Source organism: Budorcas taxicolor, chromosome 8 (assembly GCF_023091745.1).
Source record: "Budorcas taxicolor isolate Tak-1 chromosome 8, Takin1.1, whole genome shotgun sequence".
In the NCBI taxonomy this organism is placed as follows: Eukaryota; Metazoa; Chordata; class Mammalia; order Artiodactyla; family Bovidae; genus Budorcas; species Budorcas taxicolor.
In genome coordinates this window covers 40,402,445-40,415,947 of record NC_068917.1, presented here as the reverse complement: position 1 = coordinate 40,415,947, position 13,503 = coordinate 40,402,445, and positions in this window count along the sequence as shown.

Genomic DNA, 13,503 nt, shown 5'->3' with positions numbered 1-13,503 from the left:
AAAGTTGGCTTAAAGCTCAACATTCAGAAAACTAAGATCATGGCATCTGGTCCCATCATGGCAAATAGATGGAGAACCATTGGAAACAATGGCAAACTTTATTTTTGGGGGGGGCTCCAAAATCATTGCAGATGTTGACTGCAGCCATGAAATTAAAAGATGCTTGCTCCTTGGAAGAAAAGTTATGACCAAATTAGACAGCATATTAAAAAGCAGAGAGCATTACTTTGCCAACAAAGTCCGTCTAGACAACGCTATGGTTTTCCCAGTAGTCATGTATGGATGTGAGAGTTGGACCATAAAGAAAGCTGAACACTGAAGAATTGATGCTTTTGAACTGTGGTGTTGGAGAAGACTCTTGAGAGTCCCTTGGACTGCAAGGAGATCCAACCATCCTAAAGGAAATGAGTCTTGAATATTCATTGGAAAGACTGATGCTGAAGCTGAAACTCCAATACTTTGGCCACCTCATACGAAGAACTGACTCCTTGGAAAAGACCCTGCTGCTGGGAAAGATTGAAGGCATGAGGAGGAGGGGACAACAGAGGGTGAGATGGTTGGATGGCATCACTGACTCAATGGACATGAGTTTGAGTAAACTGCAGGAACTGGTGCTGGACAGGGAGGCCTGGCGTGCTGCAGTCTTTGGGGTCACAAAGAGTCAGACACAACTGAGCTACTGAATTGAACTTGGGTTAGAGCATTTGTGTTCCTGTGGAGGCAGTGGGGTCCACAGGAAAGAGCGACCATCTGGGAATCAGGAGGCACTGGTTTCTGCTTGGCCTTCATCACTGAAACACTGTATGACCGTGAATCTGGAGTTTCACCTCTCTGGAATCCAATCCTCACCTTCAGTGTGGTGAACTAGATGATCTCTCATTTTCTTTCCAGCAGTGTACACAATACTAAGAGATCTAGACATCTGATGGAAGCATAGAACTGTTTATTGACATGTTTTGATTGGTAGTTATGGTTGCTCAGACAGTAAAGAATCTGCCTGGAATGCAGGAGACCCAGGTTTGATCCCTGGAGAATCCCCATAGACAAAAGAGCCTGGTGGGCTATAGACTGTGGTGTCGCAAAGAGTCAGACATGACCGAGCAACTAACACTTATGCTCAAGCAATACCTTTCTATTTAATGTTGATTTATGTTTATTTTTCCAATGGTTTGCCAATGCTTTCCTGGATATGAATCCAGGAAAGTATCTTAATTTACAGATGGAAGAAAATAGTTGAGCATAATGTGGATATTTTGAATTTAGGTTAAACAGACTCTTGAGAGTCCCTTGGACTGCAAGGAGATCCAACCAGTCCATCCCAAAGGAGATCAGTCCTGGGTGTTCATTGGAAGGACTGATGTTGAAGCTGAAACTCCAATACTTTGGCCACCTGATGCAAAGAGCTGACTCCTTGAAAAAGTCCCTGATGGTGGGAAAGATTGAGGGCAGGAGGAGAAGGGGATGACAGAGGATGATATGGTTGGATGGCATCAGCGACTCAATGACATGGGTTTGGGTGGACTCCAGGATTTGGTGATGGACAGGGAGGCCTGGTATTCTGCGGTTCATGGGGTCACAGAGTCGGACATGACTGAGCAACTGAACTGAACTTTTCATTAAAACTTTAAATGAAAAAAAGAAGTTAAAGGGATACCTTTATTCAGAATGCCTTGCTATAGGACTATATTTTTTAGATTGAGTCTCAGCTTTTTGACCTTCTAAATGAGGAGCTGATGCCTATTCTGGAATAGCACGTGGGGTTATCTGAAGTACTGACTCTAAGGCTCAGCAGGGAAAAGCACTTGCCATGGTTAAGAACCAATGTCTAGCAAAGGTAAGAGAAGCACTCAATGCCTTCCATTTGATGGACTTGGACAGAACACCATTAAGAGTCTTTCCTAAGTATAGTCTTCTTCCACAGTTAGCTGTCCATTGAATAATCCAGTTGCCTAACCCACAATCTGGAGGTCATTCTTGCTGCCTTTCCTTCCCTCATCTCCCCGCTAGCAAAATCCATCACCGGAATCTTTCTGTTTACCTCCTAAGTCATTCATTACCACTGTCCTCATCTGAAGCACCAGCATCTCTCATCTGAACCACTGCCTCCCTCTGCTAATGGGCTACACAACAGGTGGTCTAAGCATGTGCTTAGGGTACCAGCAAGATGGGAACACATTTCCTCCCCCTGCCACATAAACACACAAAACGGACTTAAAAGGGGGGAAAAGCTATTTTAATATCAGCACCCATGCTCATCTGGGTCATTTAAAATTGAAAAATTGCTATCTAATGTTATATGATTGCTTCTGTTTTGCATTATAGAACAGTATTCTTATATATGTGTATGTGTGTTGAGGGGGTCGGTTGGGCAACATAACTTTGTTTTACGAAATAGTAACTTTAAAATTCTGATTCTTGCCCTGCCTCTAATCTATATTGTAGCAGAATAATCTCCTCTCTCTCTCTCTCTCTTTTTTTCCTTTGAGAACACAGTAAAATCTCACTAATTCAGACTGCATTAACCATCATGATTTATGAACTGAGAATAAATTTACATTGGTATTATCTATTTTTATGAAAAATGGTATACTTAGAAATTAAGCATATAAACCAGAATAATCTTTTACAAGCAAATTTTGATCTTGTTATTTCCTGCTTCTCCCTCCCCTTAGGCTAAATCCTAAACTCCTTATTATGACCATGTATACTCTAGGTCCCTGCCTGCTTCCTCCTAGCTCACATCTCACCACATTTTCCCTTTCTCTTTTGGGTCCAGTCATGTTGTATGTTGGAGAAGGCAATGGCAACCCACTCCAGTACTCTTGCCTGGAAAATCCCATGGGCACAGTCCATGGGGTCGCTGAGTCGGACATGACTGAGCAACTTCACTTCCACTTTTCACTTTCATGCATTGGAGGAGGAAATGGCAACCCACTCCAGTGTTCTTGCCTGGAGAATCCCAGGGACGGCAGAGCCTGGTGGGCTGCCGTCTGTGGGGTTGCACAGAGTCAGACACGACTGAAGCGACTTCGCAGCATGTTGTATGTGTTGGTCACTCAGTTGTGTCCAGCTCTGCGACCCCATGGACTGTAGCCTTCCAGGCTCCTCCGTCCATGGAATTCTCCAGGCAAGAATACTGGGTTGCCATGCCCTTCTGCAGGGGATCTTCTCCACCCAGGATTCAAACCTGGGTCTCCTCCATTGCAGGCTGGTCTATGTCAGTTCCCCAAAGGTCCTGTGTAGTAATTTATCACTCTCCCTGCAAAGCTATTCTGCTTCTTTCCCTTTAGCATTTAATACTGTGACTCATACTTTGATATCAGCTCAAACATCTCTTACTTGAGGACTCTCAGCCTTCCAGATGAGATCAGAAGCTGCCATATTCTTGCTTTATATCACAGAATTTTGTTTTTAATGTTTTTGTGAAATTTATTTTTTTTAAATGAAGGTTAATTGCTTTACAGAATTGTGTTGGTTTCTGCCAGACATCAACATGAATCAGCCATAGGTATACATGGTATTTGACTTGTATCTCTCTCTTTGTTCACCATTGTTCCAGGGGCACCAGGTTAACACCAGGCTCAATAAACCCTGGTGGAGGAGACGGATGCTTCTCTAATTCCATGCAATCTAGGATTCCTCAGGAAAGTAGTAGAGGAGATGCAATCAAAAGAAGTTAAAGCCGTATTCTTAATAGTCTTTGATCATAGTATAAATTCAACACCAACAGTTAGTTGTTGATAAATATCCCAAGTTTTTAGAAGTTCTTATTATAATAATTGCCTCATTCATTTCTCACAACTTTTTCAAACTTTTTGTGGCCAAACAGAACTCTTGAAGTCTTCCTCCTGTCCATCATTGAATAATATAAACATATTCCTCTCCCAGCAATCTGTCTTAATGACTCAAATCCTTGAGGTCTGCCTTAGCTCCATTCCTTCTTCCCTCAACCAAATCCATCTAACAGAAAAGATTATTGGCTCTAGAAATTATATCTGGAGTCTGACTCTTCTCACCTTCTCTGCTATCATCCCATTTCCAGTTATAAATATCTTTACCTGTACAACGTTAATATGTTTCTTATTGTTGTCCCTGGTTCCAGTCCTGGCTTGATCTTTTCATCTTAGAATGGTGAAAGTAATTTTTTAATGAAACATATTAGACCATATCATGCCCTTATTCACACTTTCCTTTGGTTTTTTGACTTGATTTTACCCTTTATATGAAATGCTGTTATTTATCATTGCTTCTTGCCTACAGTTTTGCTCTCATCTTTTACCACTCCACTCCCCTCTCTTGATAATTCCCAGTCACATAATGGCCTCCTTGTAATTCTTCAACCACAAAATACTGAGTCTCACTTGGGTACATTCATGCTTGCTGTCCACTTTGCCTGGTATTCTATTCCCTATCTCATAGTATATATTTCTCCTTCTCAATATTCAGGTCATAGCTCAAAGACCATGCCCTCAAAAGACCTTGCCTGGCTACCTGATCTGAGAATGTCCCCTCCACCCCACCATCATTCTCTTCTTATAGCCAGCTTTGTTTTCTTGATAGCATTTACAACCATATAAAATTAGTTTAAAAGATGCTTACTCCTTTGAAGAAAAGTTATGACCAACCTAGATAGCATATTCAAAAGCAGAGATATTACTTTGCCGACTAAGGTCCGTCTAGTCAAGGTTATGGTTTTTCCTGTGGTCATGTATGGATGTGAGAGTTGGACTGTGAAGAGGGCTGAGCACCGAAGAATTGATACTTTTGAACTGTGGTGTTGGAGAAGACTCTTGAGAGTCCCTTGGACTGCAAGGAGATCTAACAGGTCCATTCTGAAGGATATCAGTCCTGGGATTTCTTTGGAAGGAATGATGCTGAAGCTGAAGCTTCAGTACTTTTGCCACCTCATGCAAAGAGTTGACTCGTTGGAAAAGACTCTGATGCTGGGAGGGATTGGGGGCAGGAAGAGAAGGGGACGACAGAGGATGAGATGGCTGGATGGCCTTACTGACTCGATGGCTGTGAGTCTGAGTGAACTCTGGGAGATGGTGATGGACAGGGAGGCCTGGTGTGCTGCGATTCGTGGGGTCACAAAGAGTTGGACATGACTGAGCGACTGAAGTGAACTGAACTGAACTGAAAATTATTTTAGATGTGGCCACTGGAGAAGGGGATGTGCTCCACTGGAGAAGGGAATGGCAAACCACTTCAGTATTCTTGCCTTGAGAATGCCATGAACAGTATGAAAAGGCAAAAAGATAGGACACTGAAAGATGAAGTGCCCAGGTTGGTAGGTGCCCAATATGCTACTGGAGATCAGTGGAGAAATAACTCCAGAAAGAATGAAGGGATGGAGCCAAAGCAAAAACAACACCCAATTGTGGATGTGACTGGTGATAGAAGCAAGGTCTTATGCTGTAAAGAGCAATATTGTACAGGAACTTGGAATGTTAGGTCCATGAATCAAGGCAAATTGGAAGTGGTCAAACAAGAGATGGCAAGAGTGAACGTCAACATTCTAGGAATCAGTGAACTAAAATGGACTGGAATGGGTGAATTTAACTCAGATGACCATTATATCTACTACTGCAGGCAGGAATCCCTTAGAAGAAATGGAGTAGCCATCATAGTCAACAAAAGAGTCCAGAATGCAGTACTTGGATGTAATCTCAAAAACGAAAGAATGATCTCTGTATGTTTCCAAGGCAAACCATTCAATATCATGGTAATCCAAGTCTATGCCCTGACAAGTAACGCTGAAGAAGCTGAACGGTTCTGTGAAGACCTACAAGAGCTTCTAGAACTAACACCCCCAAAAGATGTCCTTTTCATTATAAGGGACTGGAATGCAAAAGTAGAAAGTCAAGAAACACCTAGTGTAGCAGGCAAATTTGGCCTTGGAGTACAGAATGAAGCAGGGCAAAAGCTAATAGAGTTTTGCCAAGAGAACTCACTGATCATAGCAAACACCCTCTTCCAACAACACAAGAGAAGACTCTACACATGGACGTCACCAGATGGCCAACACTGAAATCAGATTGATTATATTCTTTGCAGCCAAAGATGGAGAAACTTTATATAGTCAGCAAAAACAAGACCAGGAGCTGACTGTGGCTCAGATCATGAACTCCTTAATGCCAATTTCAGACTTATATTGAAGAAAGTAGGGAAAACCACCAGACCATTCAGGTATGACCTAAATCAAATCCCTTATGATTATACAGTGGAAATAAGAAATAGATTTAAGGGACTAGATCTGATAGACAGAGTGCCTGATGAAATAAGGATCAAGGTTCGTGACATTGTATAGGAGACAGAGATCAAGACCATCCCCAAGAAAAAGGAATGCAAAAAAACAAAATGGCTGTCTGAGGAGGCCTTACAAATAGCTGTGAAAAGAAGAGAAGCGAAAAGCAAAGGAGAAAAGGAAAGATATAACCATCTGAATGCAGAGTTCCAAAGAATAGCAAGGAGACATAAGAAAGTCTTCCTCAGTGATCAGTGCAAAGAAATAGAGGAAAATAATAGAATGGGAAAGACTCGAGATCTCTTCAAGAAAATTAGAGATACCAAGGGAACATTTCATGCAAAGATGGGCTCAATAAAGGACAGAAATGGTAGGGACCTAACAGAAGCAGAAGATATTAAGAAGAGGTGGCAAGAATACACAGAGAAACTGTACAAAAGGGGTCTTCATGATCCAGATGATCATGATGGTGTGACCACCCACCTAGAGCCAGACATCCTGGAATGTGAAGTCAAGGAGGCCTTAGGAAGCATCTCTATGAACAAAGCTAGTGGAGGGGATGGAATTCCAGCTGACCTATTTCAAATCCTAAAAGATGCTTCTGTGAAAGTCCTGCAGTATATGCCAGAAAATTTGGAAAACTCAGCAGTGGCCACAGGACTGGAAAAGGTCCATTTTCATTCGAATTCCAAAGAAAGGCAACGCCAAAGAATGCTGAAACTACCGCACAATTACACTCATCTCATATGCTAGCAAAGTAATGCTCAAAATTCTCCAAGCCAGGCTTCAGCAATACTTGGACCGTGAACTTCCAGATGTTCAAGCTGAATTAGAAAAGGCAGAGGAACCAGAGATCAAATTGCCAACATCTGCTAGATCATCGAAAAAGCAAGAGCATTCCAGAAAAACATCTATTTCTGCTTTATTGAGTATGCCAAAGCCTTTGACTGCATGGATCACAATAAACTGTGGAACACTTCTGAAAGAGATGGAAATACCAGACCACCTGACCTGCCTCGTGAGAAATCTGTATGCAGGTCAAAAAGCAACAGTTAGAACTGAACATGGAACAACAGACTGGCTCCAAACAGGAAAAGGAGTACATCAAGGCTGTATATTGTCACCCTGCTTATTTAACTTATATACAGAGTATGTCATGAGCAACACTGGGCTGGATGAAGCACAAGCTGGAATTAAGCTTTCTGGGAGAAATATCAATAAGCTCAGGTTAGCAGATGACACCACCCTTATGGCAGAAAGTGAAGAAGAACTAAAGAGCCTCTTGATGAAAGTGAAAGAGGAAAGTGAAAAAGTTGGCTTAAATCTCAAATTCAGAAAACTAAGATCATGGCATCCGGTCCCATCACTTCATGGTAAATAGATGGGGAAACAGTGGCAAACTTTATTTTTTGGTGCTCCTAAATCACTGCAGATGGTGACTTTAGTCATGAAATTAAAAGACACTTACTTCTTGGAAGAAAAGTTATGACCAACCTAGACAGCATATTCAAAAGCAGAGACATTACTTTGCTGACTAAGGTCCATCTAGTCAAGGCTATGATTTTTCCAGTAGTCATATATGGATGTGAGAGTTGAACTGTAAAGAAAGCTGAATACCGAATAGTTGATGCTTTTGAACTGTGGTGTTGGAGAAGACACTTGAGAGTCCCCTGGACTGCAAGGAAATCCAATCAGTTCATCCTAAAGGAGATCAGTCCTGGGTATTCATTGGAAGGACTGATGCTGTAGCTGAAACTCCAATACTTTGGCCACCTGATGCGAAGAGCTAATTCCTTGAAAAAGACCCTGATGCTGGGCAAGATTGAGGGCAGGAGGAGAAGGGGATGACAGAGGATGAGATGGTTGGATGGCATCACTGACTCAATGGAAATGAGTTTGGGTTAACTCCGGGAGTTGGTGATGGACAGTGAGGCCCTGCGTGCTGCAGTCCATGGGCTTGCAAAGAGTTGGACACGAGTGAGTGACTGAACTGAAAATTATTTTATCAATTTATAATATTTTTAGTATTATTTTTACTGTTTTCTGCACTGACATATGATGTTCAGAGAGAGAAACTCTTAGTTGCCTTGTTTCCAATTTTTTTTTGCTCTTAGAAAAATGCCTGTAATGTGGTAGTTATGCAAAATATATTTGTTGAATGAATGAATGAATGAATGGAGATTCACTTCAGATTAGATTGGTGCTGGGCAAAGACTGAGAAATAACAAAACTGTTATTTTGTTTTTTTTGAAAACCATTTAAAATCACCTTCATCCTGTGATTACTTTTAAGCTTTCCCTGTTCCAGGCCTCTATGCTATACAGAGGTTTGCTCACAGCTTTACCTTGGAGCATAATCAGTCAAGTGATTGTTTTTGAGGAGTGAAATTTCACAATGGATTGCATAATTTACATGATTATAACCTTTAGTGTTTGACTTTTTCTCAGAAGAGAGTTTTGTTAAAATAAGTAACTACACGTTGGCTTTCCTGGCACCAGTCAATCCGCTGAAGTTGTTGTTTTGTATTTTTTTTTCGTCTTCTGAGTTTCATTCTCAATAATTCCAATCTAAAAATTCACATTTTTGCTTTTATTGAAGGGCACAAGAAACCCTCATATTCATTGAGCATTGGATTCCTAGTCACTGACAGGTTATTGGAATGACTATATTGTCGTTTCCACCAGGACCATCTTTTGACCTTTATGCCTGCTGGTACTGATTACCACTAGGTGGCACCCATTAGATGGTAAGGCAAAATGCTGGCTGATGGATTTTGCTCTTAATTTGTGAAGGAGTCATGGGAAAATTGTAAAATGAGTGTATAAAAGTCAAGGGCTGGTGAAATGTAAGTACTTTTTTTTTTAAGATACATGAGAAAAGAAAATCATCAATATGTAATACATAACGCTAAGTCACTTCAGTCGTGTCCGACTCTGTGTGACCCCATAGATGGCAGCCCACCAGGCTCCCCCGTCCCTGGGATTCTCCAGGCAAGAACACTGGAGTGGGTTGCCATTTCCTTCTCCAGTGCATGAAAGTGAAAAGTGAAAGGGAAGTCGCTCAGTTCTGTCCGAACCTTAGCATGGACTGCAGCCTACCAGGCTCCTCCATCCTCCATAGGATTTTCCAGGCAAGAGTACTGGAGTGGGGTGCCATTGCCTTCTCCAGTAATATGTAATAGTCACTTGCATTTCCTCAAAATAATTAATGCAAAACTCAAAAAACCATTGCATGTATGGTAATTAAGCAATAGAAGTAGATTTTATCACTTGCCTACTGTGCTCTGGACTTTAGTTAGGTTAAATTTTTTAGTAAATATCTTGGTTATTTTATCATATGCTTCTTTGTTATTGAAGTGAAAAATCTAGATAAATGAGAGTTTCATTTAGTTGTATTAAGATAAAATGAGAATTACTTTACTTTATCAGAGTAGCAAATGCCTCTGGTAATATAGGTATTGCTGCTAAGTCGCTTCAGTCATGTCCTACTCTGTGTGACCCCATAGACGGCAGCCCACCAGGCTCCTCCGTCCCTGGTATTCTCCAGGCAAGAACACTGGAGTGGGTTACCATTTCCTTCTCCAATGCATGAAACTGAAAAAGTAAAAATGAAGTCGCTCAGTCGTGTCCAACTCCCAGCGACCCCATGGACTGCAGCCCACCAGGCTCCTCCATCCATGGGATTTTCCAGGCAAGAGTACTGGAGTGGGGTGCCATTGCCTTCTCTGAATATACGTATTACCATATATCAAATCGATTTTATGTACCAAATCGTACATAACTGCTTATAATAAGCATCAACCATCCTTCTATTTCCAGCCAGATTCCACAAGGAAAACTTAAAAAAACTTTATAAACCCATTATTTAAATTCAGAAATATGAAATTATTTTGAGTTAAATAGATACGATCTTTCTAGGAAGATTAATATGCAAAGATAATGTGATGTTGGCATGATTCTGTATACTTGTTTCAAACTACAATGGGTACCTAGGAATAAAATCATAGACATCTGTTAAAAATTCTCTTTAAATTGTGTACAAGATGCTTAAGCTTTTGGAAGTCTTTTCTTGTAAGTAATTCAACTGGTAAAGAAGGGGTAGGGAAGAGGGAGAAAGAAGGAGAATGAGTGACAGGAAAGTCAAAGAACGTAAGGGATGGAGAAATGGACAGAGAAGACCTTGGTGTTGATCTTCAGACTTCACTGTCTAGGACCTCTGGTCAGTCTATTCCTTACGAAGACTCTCAGTTCAGTTCAGTTCAGTCACTCAGTCATGTCCAACTCTTTGCGACCCCATGAATCGCAGCACACCAGGCCTCCCTGTCTATCACCAACTCCTGGAGTTCACTCAGATTCATGTCCATTGAGTCAGTGATGGCATCCAGCCATCTCATCCTCTGTCGTCGCCTTCTCCTCCTGCCCCCAATCCCTCCCAGCATCAGAGTCTTTTCCAATGAGTCAACTCTTCCCATGAGGTGTCCAAAATACTGGAGTTTCAGCTTCAGCATCATTCCCTCCAAAGAAATCCCAGGGCTGATCTCCTTCAGAATGAACTGGTTGAATCTCCTTGCAGTCCAAGGGACTCTCAAGAGTCTTCTCCAACACCACAGTTCAAAAGCATCAATTCTTCGGTACTCAGCTTTCTGTACAGTCCAACTCTCACATCCATACATGACCACAGGAAAAACCATAGCCTTGACTAGACAGACCTTTGTTGGCAAAGTAATGTCTCTGCTTTTCAATGTGCTATCTAGGTTGGTCATAACTTTTCTTCTAAAGGCCACCAAAACCTGAGTGGGGGTGGGGAGGACAACTTGAATCTGAAAAACTATCAAATTTTACAACTCAGTCCCTTGCTTTGAGAAGAAATTCATCAGAAGTGTCTCTGATGATTATCTGGTTTACTGATGAGATCATGGGATAGTAGTTATTGCATGGCCTGGATAACTTGAATGTCTGCCTTTCTTACTAGTTATAGTTACCCTGTGACTTCAGTTTTTTCCATTCACCACCTGTGGGCCAGCTTATCTTAGATAGTTGGCATAGTCATGATTTGTGGTTAAAATCGCATTTGTGAATATGCAAAACTGCCTGTGAAGGCTTCTAATAAACTTTCTGGGAAGGAGTGTTGGTGGAATGCCCAGAGGACAGCTTCCATTTCTTTCAAATCCCTAAACATGCATTTTCTACAATCCATAGCTTGAGCAATGTCTGTAGCATAGGGAAGTAATAGGCCCACATCTTCCCAGTTCTTACTTACATAAGACTTGGTTTCTACTAGCCTAATATATGTACAGCTTATATTCAAGCTGTAGAATGAAGGTAATTAATTAGAAATGGCATTCCCATAAATTCTGCAGTGATCATATTCACACTAAGAAATCCTCTTGCTCCAGACTCTTGAGAACCTGTTAGAACTCTCCTTCCACATAATCTCATATGTGCACTCCAGGATTCCCCCATGAATTTCTCATATCCAACTGCACTGACTAAACCAAAGATATTTAATTTCTTAGTGCTTACCTGCCCAGGCTCTGTGTCTTTGCTTTGAGAACCTTTCTCCATATCTTGATATTGGGATATTTTGGCATCTTCTCTTAGCTGGTGCTTTTTTCTTGACTTCTTCTTTTTGTTTTTTAAATTGAAGTATAGTTGATTTACAGTATTTTCTTAATTACTGCTGTACAGCAAAGTGATTCAGTGATAGCATACACACACACACACACATTCTTTTTTGAAAATGTTCTTTACCATTATGATTTCTCACAGGATATTCAACTGTTCTCTGTACTATGCTAACCCCCACCTCCCACTCTTTCGTCTGACACCCCGCCCCCTTAGGAACCATCAGTCTGTTCTCCGTGTGTCTGCATCTGTTTTATAGATAGGTTCGTTTGTGTCATAGTTTAGATTCCATATGTAAGTTTTATGGCGTTGGTGTTTCTCTTTCTGATTTACTTTTCTTAGTATGATAAAGTCTGGTTGCATCCATGTTGCTGCAAATGGCACCATTTTGTTCCTATTTATGGTTGAGTAGTATTCTATTGGGAGAAGGCAATGGCACCCCACTCCAGTACTCTTGCCTGGAAAATCCCATGGACAGAGGAGGGAGGAGCCTGGAAGGCTGCAGTCCATGGGGTCGCTGAGGGTCGGACACGACTGAGCGACTTCACTTTCACTTTTCAGTTTCATGCATTGGAGAAGGAAATGGCAACCCGCTCCAGTGTTCTTGCCTGGAGAATCCCAGGGACGGGGGAGCCTGGTGGGCTGTCGTCTATGGGGTCACACAGAGTCGGACACAACTGAAGCGACTTAGCAGCAGCAGCAGCAGCAGCAGCAGCAGTATTCTGTTGTGTATTCTATTCAAAAAACTAAGATCATGGCATCCAGTCTCATCACTTCATGGCAGATGGAGAAAAAATGGAAACAGTGACACACTTTATTTTCCTGGGCTCCAAAATCACTGTGGACAGTGACTGAAGCCATGAAATTAAAAGAAACTTGCTTCTTGGAAAAAAGATTTGACAAACCTAGACAGTGTATTAAAAAGCAGAGACATTACTTTGCCTACAAAGGTCCATATAGTCAAAGCTATGGTTTTTCTAGTAGTCACATATGGATGTGAGAGTTGGGCAATAAAAAAGGCTGAGCACCAAAGAACTGATGCTTTTGAACTGTGGTGTTGGAGAAGACTCTTGAGAGTCCCTTGGACTGCAAGGAGATCAAACCAGTCAATACTAAAGGAAATCAACCTTGAATAGTTACTGGAAAGGTTGATGCTGAAGCTGAAGGTCTAATAGTTTAGTCACCTGAAGCAAAGAGCTGACTCATTGAAAAAGACCCTGATTCTGGGAAAGATCGAAGGCAGGAGAAGGGGATGACCGAGGATGAGATGGTTGGATGGCATCACTGACTTAATGGATGTGAGTTTGAGCAAACTCTGGGAGACAGTGAAGGACAGGGAAACCTGGGGTACTGCAGTCTGTGGGGTTGCAAAGAGTCAGATATGACTGAGTAACTGAACAACAATAATAATTATTTGGAGGGTCACAAGGTTTGTGAAGCATTGCAAATACATGGTTATGTTACAGCCTCCTCTACTATCTGGATCAGTCTTTCTACTTGCATTTATACACATATGATCTCCTGTACCACATTTCTGGTCAACTGGGACGAAAACTGACGTTATTGGTATTTCTCCCAGCAATCTTGACTCCAGCTTGTGCTTCATCCAGCCCAGCACTTCACATGATGTAC